The 6223-nt window shown below is 30.7% G+C and overlaps 1 pseudogene; it reads right to left on the reverse strand.

Moving 5' to 3' along the window:
• Positions 1-2100: 2100 nt before the first annotated feature.
• Positions 2101-5688, reverse strand: LOC107019456 (annotated as a pseudogene).
• Positions 5689-6223: the final 535 nt, after the last annotated feature.

The raw sequence follows: 6223 nt of genomic DNA on the forward strand, positions 1-6223 counted from the left end.
TATATATATATATATATATATATCTTATTTTTTGTGTGTGTGTGTTTGTTTATGTGTTGTGTGTGTGTGTGTGTGTGCCATAAAAATAGAAGACTATGTAATCTTCTTATACGAAGGGTCTAAGTATACTCTATATGAATATATATTATATCTATGTGAGAGGTCTATGTAAACCTCATGATAGATATAGAAGAAAAGTTTAAAATTTTCCGTATTTTTGACCTATGAATGTAATGATGTAAACTAAGAGGCTCATCTTAGTCCTCTTCGAGGACGACGTTGCTGGTAAATTCTAGGGGGTGCTCCCCGGATGTGACAAGCTTTCTACCTACTTCCCTAATTATACAAATGTTCCCTCTCTTGCCTATATTTTTCTTCTGCTTAATTGTTTTGGGCCAGGTAATTTTTCGGACTTGTCTGTTGTACCTAGAATTGATTTATTTTAATAAAGGGCATAGTTATTTGTTTTAATTTTTTTTTAAAAAAAGCATCTATTAGTTAATAATTTAAAAATATCTATAACTTTTGAGCAGATTCATTCCAAAAAGAGGAATAGGCTTGCACTATCGCTCTCAATGGTCTCGACATCTAGTGTACATTAAGTACAATAGAAGATTGATACGCCTTTATGATGCTCATGATAACATTGATCCAATTCTCTTGGATAACAATTATGATTCAAATGAATGGTTAGTTGGATACCCCAAAGATCAAGAAGATGAACTACTATATGAGGAAGATTAGTGTTGCTATGTGAATTGGAACTGATGAGAGTATATATCATTTTAGGGGACTTTATTAAAGATTAAGAGCACTCTACAAGGGAAAAGGAGTACAAGCTACATCTACAAGTTCAACTTCAAGTGGGACTCAGACACAAATAGATGAAGAATCCAAAGGGGAAGAAAATATGGAGCAAATATAATCATGATTTAGAGGATGTTGATCTTCAAGAGTTGGATAATTTTGAAGAAGAACAGATTTTTGGAGTTCTAGTATTGCTTGTCAATTGTCTTCTGAATTATTGGATTTTAAAAGTTTAGACTTGTAGTATCTAGTATAAGTTTTTCAATTGAAATATTTGCTAATATATGTTATTTCTATTGATATTTTGGATATTTATATATGCAATTAAATGTTTTTAATTTCTGATATTAATTGGTGCCTCAATTATAAATGGTGAGAGCCATGCCGCTCGCCTCGGCGCAAGGCAAGGCAAGGCCCTTGTTGCCTTTAGATGTCCAAAACACTGCTTGCATACAACCCTAAGTATTTAAACAAAGATTCTTTGAAGGCTCATCCTCGGGCCTGAGTAAAGTCCATTATTCAAAGAATAAAATTATGGGAGTTGCGAGACTATCGACCTTGATATCATTTTAATTCAGTCCAAAGAAAATAGAAATCGTATTTTTATAAGAATTTGAAAGTCGAAAGGATGCATGAATATCACAAATTTGTTTATAAGGGTTGGTCACAAATTTTGTGAGTGGTCTAATCACAGAAGCAACCTCATCTAAGTTAGTGGTATCCACTCTCCTTTACAAATAAGATTACAATCAAGATTCTAATAACCTAATTGAAAACAAAGATACATCGACAATAAAGATTCTAATTATTGTCCCCTCCGAGTCGATGGAGGATTGTTGTGTTACTTGACGTTTGGGGTACGGCTTCTCTTACCTACTAGTGGGCTACACTAGGTGCTATTGTGAATCGAGAAGTTGGGTTCTGACTCAAATATTGATTAGTTGAGTTGGATATAAAACAATTCAACACACTAAATTTAGAGTAAGTCGCCCATGTCTAGGTTATTTTGCCTATGCTTCTTATCGGTAGTTTAGTTTTCCCCTATCCTTGATTGCTCTAGTGTCACGGAAGATTTCATATTGTTACATTTCCTTTTGCATTTCTCATTCTTATGCTTTGCCATTAGATGTGGTATTCAAAAAGAAACAAGGCATCATATATTATTTACGTTCAATACGCTATAGATAACTAAAGATTTTCAGATATAGATTTGTCAATGAACCATTATTGAACATCCCTTAACTTTATCAACAACAACAAAAAGAATGATTAAACTTCATGGACAATTATGTTTCAAATATAAAATGTAATCCTTATTTTCAGTGAACCACACCCAAGAAGATGGAGAACTACAAGAAATAAATGCAATTCTGAAAAACATTTGAACTTGTGACGCTTCTTATCTTCCCATAGCGTTTACCACCTTTAAGTTGCTTAATCTCCCCTGATATACACTCAAGTAGTCTTGGTAGATTTGATGTGACAACCATCCCACGTTCATGTAAACATTGCTTCACAATGTTAGCATTACAAAAAATAGTGGCAGCCACCTCTTCCCATTCATACAAAGTGGATCCACAAATATAAGTTTTCCTTTAAAACATCACTTCCCTGCTCAATTAGAACAGATATAGAACAACATTCTTGTCTTTGAACAAGGCAAGAAGTTACCTTCCAACACTTTGAAGTGTATGGCTTTGAAGGAGGGTCATGTTCAGAATGTGTAAGAAATTTTTTTGCTTTCGTGGATTACGCTTCACCAGACTTGAAACCATATCCTTGAATGAATATTTTTCCCTGATTCGTTGAATACTAGAAGGGATAAAACGACAAGACGAGACAAGCAATGACATCTTGTTTGGTGAAACAAGATTACCAGTACGCTCCTTGACTGGAGATATTTTCAATTGTCGTCAAAACATAAAGTTGAGTAATTTCATCCTTTTTGTTTTGTAAATGTAATGAAACCAATGAATTTATTGGACTTGTAACCTACAACATTAATATTTTCAGGAAGGAATGTAAAAACAGAATGTGAGGCTTTGCAATATGTAAAGATAGTACATATGGTTGTATGATTTTATCTTAGTTTTCCACAACCCCAAAAGAAATATCTTCAACACACTTGTTTATTTTACTGTTATATTATGTACTAGATTTAGGAACGTGCGTTGCACGTTTATATCAAGATACTTCATATAAATTTTGTATCGTAAAATTTATCATTGTTTCGATAGAAATTACATATATCTTCCTAGTAAAAATATTATATCTTTAATTATAAAATTGACTAAAAGTGCATAAAGTAAAAATAACTATCACACAAATTCAATATTCCAATGAAGATATTAAAATACAACATGATAGGTTAATGTATACAAAACAACATGCCATAGTAAATTATCAATAATAATAACACAACAATAGAAAGTACGTTGTACAATAACAACAAGCAAGAAACATAAATGTTAAACTAAATAAATAAAAAGAGACGAGAAAAGAGAGCATAGAGATTTTCTCATTTTTTTTCAATTGTTTTAAGTTTATATATTATTGTGTGAAATGTCACTATTTATTATTGGATAACATTAAGAAATACAAAGAGTTATCATAAATAAATATTAATCCATTTGAGATTATCAAATGAGAGTAATGAACATAATGAATATAATTAGTGAGAGTCACATACATTTACAAGTTGATGGTAAGTTATGTATGCTAATATGATGATTTACTATTTACTATTTAATATTAATATTTAATTATTAAACAATTTATAAAATTTAAATGTACTGTGTAAACAAAACTGTAATCTAAGAATAAAATATACAAAAGAATTCAAATATACTAAATCTGTAATGGAAAATCTTTATGATTAAGTATTAAAAAATTTATATGAAAATACACCATTTAATCAAATACATTCTTAAAATAAAATTACAAATACAAAAAAAAAATCAAATATGGGAGCAAGTTTAGCATAAGGCTACCAACAAAAATGCAAATTCATAATGTAAATTGAAGACATTCCTTTCCCTATTTTTAAAACATTCCTTTCCCTGTTTTTTATTGATAATGCAAACTGAAAAAAAGCTATAATAATAAGCATTCAACCTTTGACCATAAAAAAAAGTTAAAAGTTTTGGAAGAGAAGTTAACGAAAGCGACATTCAACTACATAAATGGAGGGGTCTTATCATAGTTCTAATCTCGGTAAATTACAAAAACAAATGCATCAAACTTCAATATTCTAGTAATTGAAGTGTTATTCATCCCTATAATCACATTACGCCTTGTAATCTTGACAGAAATCCTCTTTGCCTTGAAATTTTCTTCACTTGATTAAAGCTTCTCTAGTCTTCCACACACAAAAATTGTATCACGTATAAATCTTTCTATGAAAATACTATTAGAAAATTTTCATAGAAAGATTTGTATTTATAGGGAAAAAATATAGTTTTGGAATATGAAGATTCACTTACAAAGTTGATAGGTCAAGTATTATTACAAATTAAAGACAAATATTAATTAAAAATATAAATTAATTTGGAAGATGAAACACATACATGTATCTATTCAAAGGGATAACTCTTATTGTCAATTTTTGTTCTATTTAATTTACTCATATGTGTATACCAATTAAATAAAAATATTCTACTATTTACTATTTATTTAATTATTTATTTAATAACATTTGAATTTAGCATAAGGGTAAAATTGTAATTCAACTTTTCTACTTTGGAGCTTCCCACTTATAATAATATATGATAATACAAGGGAAATTCAATCTTATAAGTTCATCCAGTTCACTAATTAAAAGATCTATGGTTTCTAACCCATTAATAAGTATACTATTTATATCCTAGTGACAAGTTGCATTATTTCTAATAAGAACTGCATTGGTTCTAGAACTGTGTTTCTAACAGTGTCTATGCTTTTAAGTGATTGATCACAGATTCCTTAATAGTTACAACCTAATTGCAATATAGCTTAGTAATTTATTATATAGAAGTTTCTTAACAAATATAACACTCCATCCGTTTCAATTTTTTTGTCCTACTTTCCTTTTTTTGTTTGTTTTAAAAACAATGTGTCTTCTCTTTGTGGCAACTCTTAAATTTCATCTTTCCACATGACATGTTTAAGACCATGAGATTTAAGGACATTTGATACATTCTACATATCTTAAGTTTAGATTACCAATATTCAAAAGTCTTCTTTACTTTTTTAAACTCCATGACAAGTCAAAGCAAGATAATATGGAGGGAGTAAAAAACTTGACAAGCTGCACTAATAAGAAGCTAAAACAATAAAGATACCTGCCAACAGGATGAGGGTTGGCTGCCCTTAGATGGTGATTCCATTGGTTTATTACCCCGGGCATGCTCATTTTGAGTAGATATGTAAAATAGTAATTCGCCCAAAGCCGCAATGGAAAACCTTCTCACTTTCTCTTGACTGTCTCTCAGACCATCAATTAGTGCACCTAATATTCAAGAATTTGCCGGCTCATCCGCCAATAAAGTAGAGTGACGAATCAACAAATTAATAAAATTATGCAAGTTGAGCATGCAACGGAAAAACCTTGTAGTGACGAAGCTTTTTGACTAGAACCAACACAATAGAGTCATTGGTCCGATAACATTTTGCTTCTTCCCTGAAAGAGTATTCCCACTAATACTGATGATTCTACTATTCTTATTTCTCCTTTGATATTTCGACAAAATTAGACAGCTGAAATGGTGCATCAAATGGAAGTGAAGGAATTGCATCTGAACCTTTATCTGATTTTATGTGAGGCATTACAGGTCTTACTGAGAAATAAGATGGATGCCAAATAATATATGAAAGATTCGTCGATTGTTTTGAGATATCAGAGAAATAATATTTTTATAAGAATTAGAAGAGTAAAATAAAGCATGATTAAACTTTAACGTCATATAATTGGTCAAAAGCACTTCCAAATAGTTTACCTTTAATGAACTTCCAAACAGTTGTGCCCCCAATTTACCTTCTCCTTTGTTCATTATAGGGAAAAAAAGAGGGAGGAGAGAGGTGAACTACCTGGGAGTAAGGTGTCTTTTATATATCACTAAATTTTCTTGCTAATCCAAAATCACACAGCTATCAGAAAACAAATAGAACTTTAACGTCATATAACTTGTAAAAAGAACTCATCGTGATATGGGAAAGTCACAACATAAAGATCACCACACTTTCGTGATTCCATTTCATCCAGCAGGATGTTTGATAGATTCAAGTCACAGTAAATTATCCCTTTAAAATCAAGTATCTTTTATAGTAAAAAAAACACCAAAAAAGTAATTCATGACGAAAACAACAAGTGTACAAAAGAACAATGAAGGCTAAAGTTACTATCTTACGGAAGAGCTCTAACAAGGCCACAAGCACATTC

Source organism: Solanum pennellii, chromosome 5 (genome assembly GCF_001406875.1).
Source record: "Solanum pennellii chromosome 5, SPENNV200".
NCBI lineage: Eukaryota > Viridiplantae > Streptophyta > Magnoliopsida > Solanales > Solanaceae > Solanum > Solanum pennellii.